Source organism: Petaurus breviceps, unplaced genomic scaffold (assembly GCF_028583685.1).
Source record: "Petaurus breviceps papuanus isolate PSGF00001 unplaced genomic scaffold, PetGlider_PUasm1.0 90977, whole genome shotgun sequence".
In the NCBI taxonomy this organism is placed as follows: Eukaryota; Metazoa; Chordata; class Mammalia; order Diprotodontia; family Petauridae; genus Petaurus; species Petaurus breviceps.
In genome coordinates, this window is record NW_027187391.1 from 5612574 (window position 1) to 5626550 (window position 13977).

Sequence of the window (13977 nt, forward strand, 5' to 3'; positions counted from 1 at the left end):
CTATCCACTTGCACAAGGTTTCTCTGGAGTTCTGAGGGGGAAGAGGTGGTTCAAACCAATGAAAGTGGCACAGTTAATTTGGCCCCTTTATACCACAGGCATCAATCAGAATACTGAGGTTAGAGCTATTAGGTAAAGTGTCAAAGGTTGTGTTAGGTCCTATTTCCTATGAATGAACAGTATCAAAGGATGACTTAGATCCCATTTTCTATTTTCTACCTCTCTCTACATATATTGTGTCAGTTTTGTCCAACTCTTCACGATCCCATTTGGGGTCTTCTTAGCAAAGATACTAAAGTGGTTTGCCATTTCCTTCTCTAGCTCATTTTATACATAAGGAAATTGAGGCAAACAGGGTTAAGTGACTTGCCCAAGGTCATACAGCTAGTAAGTATATGAAGTTATATTTGAATTCAGGTCTTCCTGACTCTAGGCCTAGTGTCCTATCTACTGTGGCACTTAGCCACCCATTCTGTAAATTTCCTTCAAATCATTTCTACAAATCTTCAAAAGTGATGTCTCCTAGACCACTAGTTTTCTGTCTGTGTTGGGGGGTTGGGGGGAAGGCTAATACATAGATCCAGGGATGTGCTAGGGCCAAATTTTCAGAAAGAGCATTTACACCACAGGAAACAAACACAACAAATCAGATTGCTTTGCTATTTGTCTAGATGCAAGAAAGTGATGAAGAAAATATTAATAATGCATCTTAACCTTAAAAGTGTGCCTGCCAATATGTTTATTTTTCTAAGATTCAGTTCTTGAAGATTTGTCAACCCACCCCTTCATTGAGTAGACCATTGCAAGCGTTTCTGGACCTTTGTGGATCCATTTACCCTGGCAGTCTGATCCTATTGCTTTTTTTTAAAATAGTGTCTGATGTTCCACATCGCAGTTCATGACTCACTATGACTCCACAGACATTTTGACTCATCTCTTTAGGCCCTACCATCCCTGCCCCATCCTCCCCTCCCCCCACAATATCTCTATTTCTGGTTCATTTTCTAGACCCTCTCTTTCTAAAGTGACCTCTTTACCTATGTGTTATAACTTCTACAGTAGTAAAATCAATAAGGATATTTTTCTTTCTAGACAAGCCTTTTCCAGTTGCAGTGAGAGAAACGCAAGATCATCCTTCAATGCAGATTTTTTTTTTTAAAAGAAAGAGGTCTAGGGAGAGGCCATCTGCTAGAAGATGTCACCTTTGGCAAAGGCTTAAATACAATAGTATGTTTTGATAAATCTATATCTAGTTCAAGAATATTCACACTTTTTCTTCTCAATCAAATGTGTATGGACCTTTTCAAGAACAAAGCCTTCACCAAAGGCTGCGGACAATTCAGACACTACCTCCTGCAAGACACCCACCTAAGGGATTCCTTTTTACCTTGAGTAAACCCATTAACCAGCTTGCCAAATTCTCCATCATAACAAAATTATAGACAGGTTTTCTCTTGGGTGAGCTGAAATGGTGAAAATTGCCCAGAGAAAATTGAAACCCTGATAATTGATTTTCTTGCTGTTAAAATTTCAAAAGATCTGAGTCTTTCTGAGATTAAATTGAAACAGCTTGGGACAAATGCTACCAGAACCATGGGGAATACCTCTAAATTCTTAGAACAGTTTGCCAGCTAAATCTATGTGTGACACTTCTTCAGAAATAGATGGAGAATTAAATTATTTTCCTAAAATAGATAGTTCTATTCCCCTTGGGCCTGTGCAGAATCAGCTAATTTGGTTGTGTTATTAACTTTGTCATTGGTATCTGGAGTTGAAGAATTAAAGAGGAGGAAAATGGGGGAGTCTTAACTGTGGAAAAAATTGCTTCAGGTCATGAGATGTTATTGGAAGACAATTCAAAATCTCTTTAGCCCTTTAGAGAAGTACTTGAACAGAAAGTCTGTTGATATAATCATTGAAATGTCGAGCAGTGAGTTGACATCTGAAAACATAGCCAAGTGGCCATACTGTTAAAATGACACACACAAACACAAGGTGGATCATAGGTATAAGTAAGGTAAGTGTTAGTGTAAGTAAGGTGAATTTTGGTGTGTATAAAGTGAATTTTTGTTATTATTTCTTAGAGTTCATTTTCCCAGGATCCATAATCATAACATCTCTTGTTCCCAGGTATTAGATATGAGTTCCCATAACTATGATTCAAAACATCTCCACCACACTTGCACAACATTATATAATGATAAAAATAGTAGAAACTCCAACTGCGACTGCATGGTGAGATACAGGGATGGGGTGATGTAAACTTATGAGGCTATTACTGGCAATATGCCTTCTTTGTCTGTTGCCCCTACAAAACAGGTGGTCATTGGTCAGTGAATGGGGAACCTTAGGGTTGAATGCACACATGTTGTGTTGCCTCAACTGGCCCCCACGGAGGGTTAGGGGGAACCTTAGGGTTGAGTGCACAGAAACTGTGTGTGCCTTGATCAGCCCCCATCAAGGCTTGGGGGAAATCTGTGTTTGCCTCAACCAGCCCCCATTGAGGCTTGAGGGGATTTAGGGGATGCACAAGTAGTTCCTGTCTCAACTGACCCTATCAAGACATAAGGGTAGTTGCCTCCCTTCTCACTGGCCCCTGCAAGAAGGGTGATTAGGGAATGTTGTAGGAATTAGTGCTCCATCATTAGCAATCCTCTTCTGAGAAAACTAGACTAGAATAAAGTAAGATTTTTTTTTAAAGCAATTGGGGTTAAGTAACTTGCTCAAGGTTACACAGCCAGTTATTTCTGGGTGTGGTGCTGAGTATCTGAGCCCGGGATTCGATCTCCAGGTCATCCTGACACTAGAGCCAGTGCTCTTACTCGCTGAGCCACCTGGCCACCCCTAATCAATTGGGGTTAAGTAACTTGCTCAAGGTTACACGGCCAGTTATTTCTGGGTGTGGTGCTAAGTATTTGAGCCTGGATTCGATCCCAGGTCATCCCGACTGTGGGGTTGGTGCTCTTACTCACTGTGCTACCTGGCCCCCCCCAAGAATAAAGTAAGATTATTAACTGCTTCTTAGTGTCTTTCCTGTCTGAACAGATCAAGAGTAAACCTGTGCTAGCAGCCCTCCTGTGTGCTGTGTTTATTTGTATTACAATAGCATAACTAATTTATCCTATTGAAGACCTTAGAGATCATCTGGTCCAAACCTCTTCCTTTTATAATGTGATTTGTATTACCTAACATAACCTCAAAATGGCACATACAAATATGAAATGATAAATACTTCTTTTTGGTGCTGTAAGTTTACTTTGCAAATTAAATAGCATTTTAGAGAAAATGAGCCCTTCTCCAATCACATCTTAAATGTAAGGTGAGATTTTATATCTTTACATATAAGGAAACTTGGGTCCAGAGTGGTTGGATGACTTACCCAAGACAACAAAGCTACTAAGCGGTAGACCTGGGATTCAAACTTAGGGCCTCTGACTACAAGATATCATAGCACTCCTCTGAGACATTCCCTAAATCAGTACTCATAGGTGTGGAAATTGGGTCTTCAGTAGGGTAACTGGTTTTAAAGTTTATTCTATGAGTGATTCCTTTACAACCAATCACCCAGTTTTGTTCAGTTATTTTTTTTTCAGTCATGTCTGACTCTTCATGACCTCATTTGCGGTTTTCTTGGCAAAGATACTGAAGTGGTTTGCCATTTTCTTCTCCAGCTCATTTGACAAATGAGGAAACATGAGGCAAACAGGCTTAAGTGACTTGCCCAGGGTCACACAGCTAGTAAGTGTCTGAGGCCATATTTGAACTCAGGAAGACGAATCTTCCTGACTCCAGGCCCAACACTCTATCCCCTGTACCACCTAGTTTCCCCAATCACCCAGTAGACATGATTAAATCCCTGTCCTCTCCTTAACATGATGTCTGCTCTTCTGCCACCCTCATCCCTCAATGCCTTCTCTACTTCCCCCCAATCCTGGACTCATTCCACCTGAATCCCCAACTCTTAAGTAGGTAAGCTTTTGCCTTATCCTGCATGGGTTGAGGCCTCCACCCCACCCCCTATAATGTCTTTGCCATATAAGTGCTTAATAACTGGTCTAGCTACAAAAAATTGCACCCCAGAAACCCTTGAAGGGAACTCTCCCACAAATATGCACAGTCTGTGGTAAGAATAGATAAAATGATAGGCATATGTGTAGTAAAAACATGTGGCCATGGCCATTTGGAACTCTAGAGATGTAGGGCTTTGATGTCCTTTCTCCTAACAGTTCTCACAATTTTTTGAAAAAGAATTTCAGCTATTTATTTCCACAACCCATATGTTACCTAATATACATTCAGAATTAGGAGCTTTCATGGAGTTTTTAATGCAGCAACCAGAGAACATTTAGTACATACTAATCCAGTCAATGGGAACAAGCTCAGGGACTAGTTCTTCCATCAATGTTCATGCTGTCTATTGTAGTATTTGTAGAAAGTGGTCATAGGCTCATGAGCAAAATGGATCTGAAGTTGAATGAAGTAGGCTCAGGGACATTTACACCTGGGGCAGTTCTGCAGGGGAATCAACATTTTTTGAGCAGAAACACCCCCCCCCCCCAGACATCATCTATTTCTTTCACATTTGAATGACTTCTAATTTGTGACCTTATGGTTGGCATTGTACATGTTTCAGATGAAACAGTGACAATGCTACTTTCTCCATGATCAATTTTTTCTATAGCTAGGGTAAAAAAACTGGGCATATGGGGCGACTAGGTGGCACAGTGAATAGAGCACCAGCCCTGGAGTCAGGAGGAGCTGGGTTCGGATCTGACCTCAGACATTTAACACAAAAACTAGCCATGTGACCTTGAGCAAGTCACTTAACCCCAATTTCCCTCCAAAAAGCAAAAAAAAAAAAAACAACTGGGTATAATATCTCTTCTGGGCAGGTTGTTCAGCAGGACTCTCAGAGTGTCCTCTCCTTACTCCCAACTGCAAGGGCTAGCTCTAGATTGAGTTCATAGGAGGCTCACTTCTTTGCTTCAAGAGGCTCCAGTCCTCAAAGCTGCACCCTCACTTGAGTGACTGCCTTTTTGTAACATATGTCTACTCCCTCAACTGTGCCTTGAACATGCAATTTTTTTTATTACACAGAATATATATCTTAGTGATACAATAATTCAAAAATACAAATGAGGTCCACTTTAAATCTTGTGCACTTAACACATCTTTTTAAATAATTGCTCTCCATTCATTTTCAATACCATTAACATCAATAGAAGTCCTGCCCTAAAGCAATTTACTAAAATATTTTTTTTCTTTTTCAGTAGCAAGATGATGTACTGTATTTTCACAGGCACTTTGGTTCAGTGCCTGAGTTTTAATCCAGAACAGCACCACTTCACAGAAATAAATTATATTGAAATAAATATTATGTAACATAGCATAAATAGCCTTTGTTGTTTTTTCCTTTTTGAAAATTAACCCATCCTTTCCACTATCTTCCTATTGACCAAAATTTTTAAAGAGCTCTCAAATACAATATGTCCAAAACAGAAATCATCTTTCCTTCTAAACTTGTTTTCAGTCATTTCAGTCATATCTGACTCTTTGTGACTCCATTTGGGATTTTCTTGGCAAAGATACTGGAGTAGTTTGCCATTTCCTTCTCCAGCTCATTTTACAGATGAGAAAACTGAGGGAAACAAGGTTGAGTGACTTGCCCAGAGTCACAGAGCTAGTAAATGTCTGAGGTGGGATTTGAACTTTACAAAGATGAAATTCCAGAGACAGCACTCTATCCACTGCACCACCTAGCTGCCCCTTGTAAACTTAGCTCTCTGCTAACTTCTGTATTTCTGACAAGCATAATACCATCCATCCAGTCACACAAGGTTTTAAACCTCAAATCATCTTTCACTCGTTGCTCTTAACTCACATCCCTTTTGTCCAATTAGTTGCCAAGACATGTCAATTATATCTTCATAACATTTCTTGAACTCATTTCCTCCTCAACACAAACCACAATCACTCATTCAGGTTCACATCATTTCTCACTTAGACCTACTAAAGATTTTTGACTGCTCTCTCTCTCTCTCTCTCTCTCTCTCTCTCTCTCTCTCTCTCTCCCTCTCTCCCCTCTCCCTCTCTCTCCTCACTGCATTCTGTCCTCCACAGCTACCAAGCTGATACTCCTAAAACACAGATTTAACCCTATCACTTTCTAGCTCAAGATCTAATGATTCCTCCTGTTGCCTCTAAGACAAAACACAAACTCCTCTGGCCTTTAAAGCTCTTCATAATCTTCCTAATCTGGCTCTAGCTTCTCTTTTGAGATTGATTTTACATTATCCTCTCCCTTTCCCTCTCCTTCTCTACCTCCCCTTTTCCTCTTCAGTCAAACTGGCCTACTAGCTATTTATTATATATTCCAGTTCATCTCCCTCTTCCATGCTTTTGCATAAACTAATCCCATACTTGGAATACTCTCCTGCCTCATATTGACTTCTTGGAACTGCCAGCTCCCTTCAAGCCTCAGTTCAGGTACCACCACTCCCTGAGGCCTTTTCTGATCCTTCCAATTGTTAGTACTCTTCCTTCATCTACCTCCACCAAGATTACTTCTTATTTACTTCTCTGCATGCATGGTGTCTCTCCCTAGTGTTATGCAAACTCCTTGAGGGCAAGAATTATTTCATTTTCGTCACTGTATCTCTGGAGCCTATACATTGCCTTATGCACAATAGGTACTTACGATGCTTATTGAAGTAAATTAAACAGTGTCCATCTGTATATAAAGTTTTCTGTGTATACATACTGTACATGCATCCTAGGGCCAGAGAAGATTACCAAAGGAAGGAATCCCAGGAATAAAAGTGGAAAGCAGGTTCTAGGAGGGACTAGGATCCCACAAGTTTTGACAATGGTACTGACATAAATCTACCTCAAGCTAGAAGAAAGGATTGGAGTGGAGAGAGTGGAGGCAGGAAGATCTGTTAGGATCCTAGTTCACGCTTGAGGAGATCTAAGAAAGTTTTGTAGCAAGATGGGAAGGAACCCATGGAGAGAGAAACATATACAATATAGGTGCATATGCATATACACAGAAATCTTATCTAGATACATTCATTCTCTGAATGAAAAAGTCCCTTTCAGGTTCCAAAGAATATTCCAATGGACTACAGATTGTTCTGATTTGACTTTTCAGACACCACTTTCCCTAGAGGCTCCTGAAGTCCAACTATGGTTCCCAACCCATTTCCCTCCTACTTGGTTTTCCCAAAACATTTTTCATTAGAAAGTCGATAAAATTATTTCTACCCTTTGGCAAAACCTAGATTCTTCACCTGCTGCTGTTCTAAGAAAGTAATTGAACTTAGTCTCACTAGGTCATATGGCTTTAGGATGGCGTGTGCCATCTTTCTTTTTTTTTCATTCTTAATTGTTATTAGTATCTTTGCTTTTTCATTACTTTCATTTTATCTGTAAATTCATGGGGTTGGACCAGATGACTTCTAAGCTCTCTTTCAGCACTAGATCTCTGAGTATATCCATCCCACCACCATGTGAAATATCACTTATAACAAAAGAATAAAAAAGAAAGAGTGGGAAAAGTACTTCAACAAAACAAACCAATCACATTGGAAAATATATTTCAAGTTCTCCTTCCCTATACCCCTAGTGAAGAGGAAAAAGAAGTATATATTCTTACCTGTTCTCTAAGGTCAAGATTGGGCATTTTAATTAGCATTCAATTTTGTTGTCTTCCCATTTACATTGTTGATATGCATTATATGTGTGTATATGCACATATATGTATATACACACATATGTGTGTATAAGTTTTCTGGTTCTACTTAGTTCATCCTGTATCAGGCCATATAAATCTTCCCATGCATCTCTGAAAATTCCTTATCCATCATTTTTTCTAGTATAATAATATTTCATTACATTCAGGAATGTGACATCATCATGTCATGTCTTCATTGGCTGCCTCCAAAGAGCTCAAAACAGTCTTTTTCTATTTCAAAATTTATGCCTCTTCTTGAGCCATCCATTAAGCTCCTGTTTTCTGTATGAGCAGAGATTCCCAATTCTCAACTCATCTGCAAAGCAGAGCTCACTGCCATATCCTGAACCTAACACATTAGTTCCTTCTAAGCTTAGGTCCCTGGCTTCCCTCACCCAATTTTCTGATCACTCATTCCTTGGTTCCCTGCCTTCCTACCTGAGCAGAGGTCTACCAGAATCTTATTTTTTCTGCCATATCATATAAGTCAACTCCCTTAGAGGGAAGGGGAAAGGGGAAGGGGGAAGGCCACAGATTTAGAGTTGGAAAGGATATCAAAGAATATCAAAGATCATCTAGTCCCAATCCCCTAATAGTATGAAGAAGGAAACTGAGGTCCAGAGTCATTTAACAAAAACTTCCCTCATGTCACACAGAAGTATATTCAGGATTTGAACCTGCATCCTTGTCCAAATCCAGTGCTCTTTCCATTATACAATCCTAGTTCCTTAGCAATCTCTTTCTGGGGCATATAGTGCAGGGTTCACGTTGTGAAGTTAAAAAATATAAATGAAAAAGCCAGGTTGGGTTGTTGCTAGGGAGTCTGAAGAGCATGGAGAGTGAAGAGGCTGAGATGAGTAAGAAAATTGCTTGTCAAAACATGGATTCAGGGCCAGAAAAGCTATACTTTTTTTGGTCTAGGCCTGTGATTTCATTAGTATAAGGAACTCTTGGTAAGTAGATTCCTTTTTCTGAAAGATTGGCAACTGTTCTGTGACTTACGGCTTTGTTCAATTGGCTGGGACATTAACAGATTAAGTGCCATGTTGATGATCCTACAGCCAGGACTTCATAGCTCTGAGATCAGCTTTTCTATCCACTATGATACTGTGTCTCTCTTTGTACTAAATTAAGGAAGTCAAAATATAGTGTAGCAAGAGTGGAAAGCTCCCCTTTGTCTGAAAATTCAGTGCTGATTCAGTCTTTCCTGAGTCATCAGTTCTTCTGGCTCTATAACCAAACAGAAGACTTTTTATCATGACAGTACTCAACCCTGAGTCACTTGGAGCACACAGTTATGGCCAGAAACAGACTTCCTAGTGTTTTTACGCTGTTGGATTGGAAACAAGCAGAGTTTATATGTATGTGCTCTGTGGAATAAAAACAGGCAGGGAATATCTGTAAATGCTTCAGAAGATAACTCTCCTACAATTGTCCTGATTTCCCCACCAATACACTTTATCCTCTTACAATCAAAAGTACAAAAGTTTTTTCTGGCTTAATCTGTTTCTCTTTAGCTTTGGTATTTCCTTGAGTTTTCTTTTTTTTTGTCTACTATAGCAATGTCAGAAGTGAAGTCCAATAAGTCTCTGCCTGATTTTGCCTCTCAATGAGTCCTATAATTCAAACACACCTCCCAGAACCTCCCTGAACTTCAAGTTGTTACTAAATAGTATGGCGTAGTTGAAAGGTGACTACAAATTCTAGAGGGTGTATGTAGGATCCTAGCCTCTACATTTTCTCCTTTAGCAAAAGGCAGGCCTATTACCTCTATTAGTTTACCCTAAACAATTTATTCTTCCTGTCCACCTGTAACTTGCAATGTTAGTCAAAGAATTGAAGACAACAAGTATTCAAACTCAGATTTTTATGATTTCCCACATGCCCACAGATGACAATGTCTAGAAACCTAGTGGGGAAAAAAGACCACCAGACCTGATAATCAGACTGCTAGAGCTTTTAAATGTTCTAGATATTTTCTAAATTAGTACAGCTAATGTGAACAATAAAGGTATACCATACCCTCTCAAAGATGATGCTTCCCTATATCAAAAGAAGCTTTATCTCTCAGCAGGTTTTTCTCCCAGCTTGTATAATTCTTATCAACATTAATCAGTTTTCTGAGTGATTGGGGGCCAGGACTTAGAGTTGTTCAGAATGACATGATAATTTTCACAATAATCTTGACTGTATGCATATTGCCAAAAAACAGTTTTTACAAATCTAGATTATCAAAAGAGGGGCTGAGGTAAGCCAGGTCTTCATAGCCCCATGGTCATTAAATATGCCTGCCCTTAATCTCCGGTGTCCATTGGGAAGTCTTGGGGTTTTTCAACAAATCAGGGATGCTGGCAAGATGGTGGTATTAGAATGAACAAGCCATCATATCCTGTCAATCTAAGGGGCTTATTGGGGAGTTCCTTAACTATCAGTTTGAGGAGATTGTATTTCTTTTTGGTGGGGAAAGGGAGCCACTGAAGATTTTTGAGAAGGAGAGTGACAAGGGCAGATATACACTTTAAGAAAATCATTTTGGTGGTTGTGTGGCTTGGAGAAAGGATGCTGATTATGAAACTGGAAGCAGAGATACCAATTATGTAGTTACTACAACAGTCCAGGGGAGAAATAAAGAAGGCCCAGAAAAGGGCCCTAATTAACAAGACATACTTTTTCCATTGAAGTAAGGTGTTATCTTGCATCCTATTAAATTGGCACACTACCAATCACCATCATAACTCTGTGGTCATTACTGTTAAACACTTTCAGTAGGTTGCACTTTTGTAGGAAGGTGAGAAGCTACATTTGGCCATATTATTTATGGAGCAATCCCTTAGCAACTGGGAATCCAACAATGATTGATCCTGTCATCCCTCCTTTCCTTCTCCCAACTGCTTATCTTTCCACCTCTTTCTGAATCACTCTGTAGTGGTTTTTACCTTACTACCTACCTGAGGATCCACTTAGAGACAGACTAAAAGACCAGAGAATAACAGTCAAATAATCATTTTCCACTAAAAGCAAAATGTTCACTCTCTCCTCCTCTTAAATTCAGATAAAATGTTTTATTTTATGTTAATCTGTTTCAATATTGCCTTTTAAAAAATAATATAAGTACCTTGAGGACGGATGATAATATCTTTCTGAATTTCATATTACACCCAGTCATTTATTACAAGTCACCAAGAGAAGTACTGCAATTTTGGTAATGACTAGAGTAAAGAAGGAAAGCAGATCTAAATGTTTTTTGGCATTGATAGCAAATGGACCCTCCCCCCAGCAGGAGGTTGATTCTTTTCAATTCCTTCTCCTTGGGAATAGACCGACTACTCTTTTTTACATCTGTAACCCTTTTGCATCAGGAAGCAGAGGAGGAAAGAAGTCAGAGATCATACTTAGAGACCACATCTATAGAATATAAACCACTCAGAGATATGAGGGATGACCCAGTTCCCCTCACAAAAAGGAGAAAAATTGTAGCAGTAGGAAGGGTATACAGGAAGAACCAGGCAGATGCAACAGAGAATACTATACACATATATTAGCATTAATATTATCCAAAACAGTAGTACTCTTGTGACTCTCCTACCCGAAATTTTTTTTGGGGGAAAAGAACACTGATCTCCAGCTAAAGGACCGGCTTTGAGTCCACATTTTGACATGTTGCCCAACATCTCTGCATCTCATTTTCCTTACCTGTAAAAGAGGAATAATGCTATTTGTACAGCCTAGCTCAAAATTGTTATGAGGTTCAAATAAGCAAACATGTACAAAGAGTTTTGTACATAGTCAAAGGCTCTATCACTGAGTTGTTATCAACCCCACCTCTCTGGCAATAAAGAGCTTGATTTTATCTGAGTTCTTGAGTACCCCAGGATGGTTGATTTAGGATGTCTCATAAAACGGAGGTACTACCATCTAGGTGGGAAAAGGTAAATTGAAGTTTAGAGTTGTTTTTTTTTCCAAAACCAATTTCTTTTTTATGCCCACAATGTAAAATAGTTGACGATTAAATGCCCAATTATTTTCCTCTGTGGGTCTTTCAATAGAGTATAAACATGGCCACAATGATGCCTTAAAGTTAACACCCCATTACGAATGAGAAAGTAGCCATGCCACTTAGTATAGTGCAGCAGTATTACTAGCCATAGAACCAATAAAATTGCGGTGCATTTGACTGGTACACTAAATGCCTTTCCTGCAGTTCTGTTAGGATTTTTTTTTAAGAGGCCACATTTGAGTTCATACTTTACAGAAGACAAATTAATGTTTCTGAGATTATGAAAAATCAGGTGCGGTCTTAAGAAATTTAAGGAGAAAAGCAACCAGTTCTATGTTCCAAATTAGTGGTGTGAAACTCATAGAGAAACATATCCTTGTGCACTGCATATTAACTTAGAAATCCACATATCAATATTATCTATAACTTATTGCATTTTTATTTATTTTCCAAAACATTTCCCAACGACATTTTAATCTTGGCTTGGGCTATGCTCAGGAGTTGGCTATGAGTTTGACAACTCTGTTCTACATGATACTGGGCATGTTTTGACACCTAATATGTACTAGGCATCATGCCAAGCACAAGGTATGAAAAATATACAACAAAAAGAAAGAAAAAGAAAAAGAAAAAATCCCTTTTCTAAGGGAGCTTATATTTTATAGAAGGAAACAACATGCATGTGATATAAAAATAATGATATCTAGCATTTATATAGCACGTACTGTGTGCCAGGCACAGTGCTAAGTACTTTACAAGTATCTCATGTGACCCTCATAATAACCCTGAGAAGTAGGAGTTATTATTATCCCCATTTTACAGTTGAAGAAACTGAGGCAAACAAAGGTTAGGTGACTTGCCCAGTGTCACATACTGTGTTTGAGGCTGAATGTGAACTCAGGTCTTCTGCTTCCAGGTCCAGTGCTGTAATCACTCAGCTAGGTATGGGTGTGTATGTGTGTGTGTGTGTGTGTGTGTGTGTGTGTGTGTGTGTACAGTTGGGGTATGCATACACAGATACAAAACAAATAAGGCATTTGGAGGAATTAGGAAAAGCTTTGTATAAAAGGTAATGATTGAGTTTAATCTTGAAGGAAGAGAAAGATTCTATCATGGGGATTTGAGGAAGATGTGCATTGTAGGCATGGGGTGGGGTTAAAGAGACAAGATGGAGCATCACATGTGAGTAGACTAGTTTGTGTAGACTGCAGGAAAGGAAATAATGCATAATAATAATGGAAAAACAGATTGGAGCCAGGTTGTAAAGGGCTTCAAAAGGCCAATAGAGAAGTTTATACATTATCCTAGAGGCAATAGGGAACCCTTGGTATTTATTGAATGATGGGGTGGCATGGTCAGATTTTCTCTTAAGAAAGTCACTTTGGCACCTGTGTGAAAGATGTATTGAATTGGGGAGACACTTGAGGCAGGGAGCTCAATCAGGAAGTCATTATTACAGTAGTAAAGGTGAGAAGCGATAAGGACTTGAACTAAGGTGATATGTCTGTGAACAGAGAGAGAAGGGGTCAGATATGAGAGATGTCATTAAAATAGAAATGGGAAGATTTGGTGACTAATTGGACTGTGGAATGAGTGAGAGTGAAAAGTCATAATGACAAGATTATAAAACCTGGAATATTGGGGAAATGATAACTTCTTCAATAGAAATAGGGAAGTTTGAAAAAGGGGCTATGATTGAAGAAAAGGGACAGAGTTTCAACACAGTTGAGTTTGAGATTTCTCTGGGATGTGCAGTTTAAAATGTCCAATAGGTATCTGGCAATGAGAAGCCAGAGAGAAAAAGACAGGTTGGATACACATATCCATCAGTCATTTGCATAGAGATGTTAAATAAATTCATGAAGAGCTAATGAGCTCACTAAGAGAGAATAAAGGGAGAGAAAGGGGACCAAGACAGAGCCTTGGTGTAGACCCACAATCAGGTGGCATGATATAGATAAAGATCTAGCAAGGAAGGACTAAGGAGTGGTCAGGCAGGTAAGAAGTGAGCCAGGATTGAGGAATGTCACACACACACACACACACACACACACACACACACACACACAAAACAGAGGAAAGAAAATATTTAGAAGGTAGAGAAGTCAGCAATGCCAAATACACTGGAGAGTTCTGTAAGAATGAAAAGAGAAAACACCATCAGACTTAGGTTAAAAAAATAACATAAACAAATTAGAGTAGTAAGGAAAGGAGATACCATTCACAACTATGGATAAGAAAAGAGTTC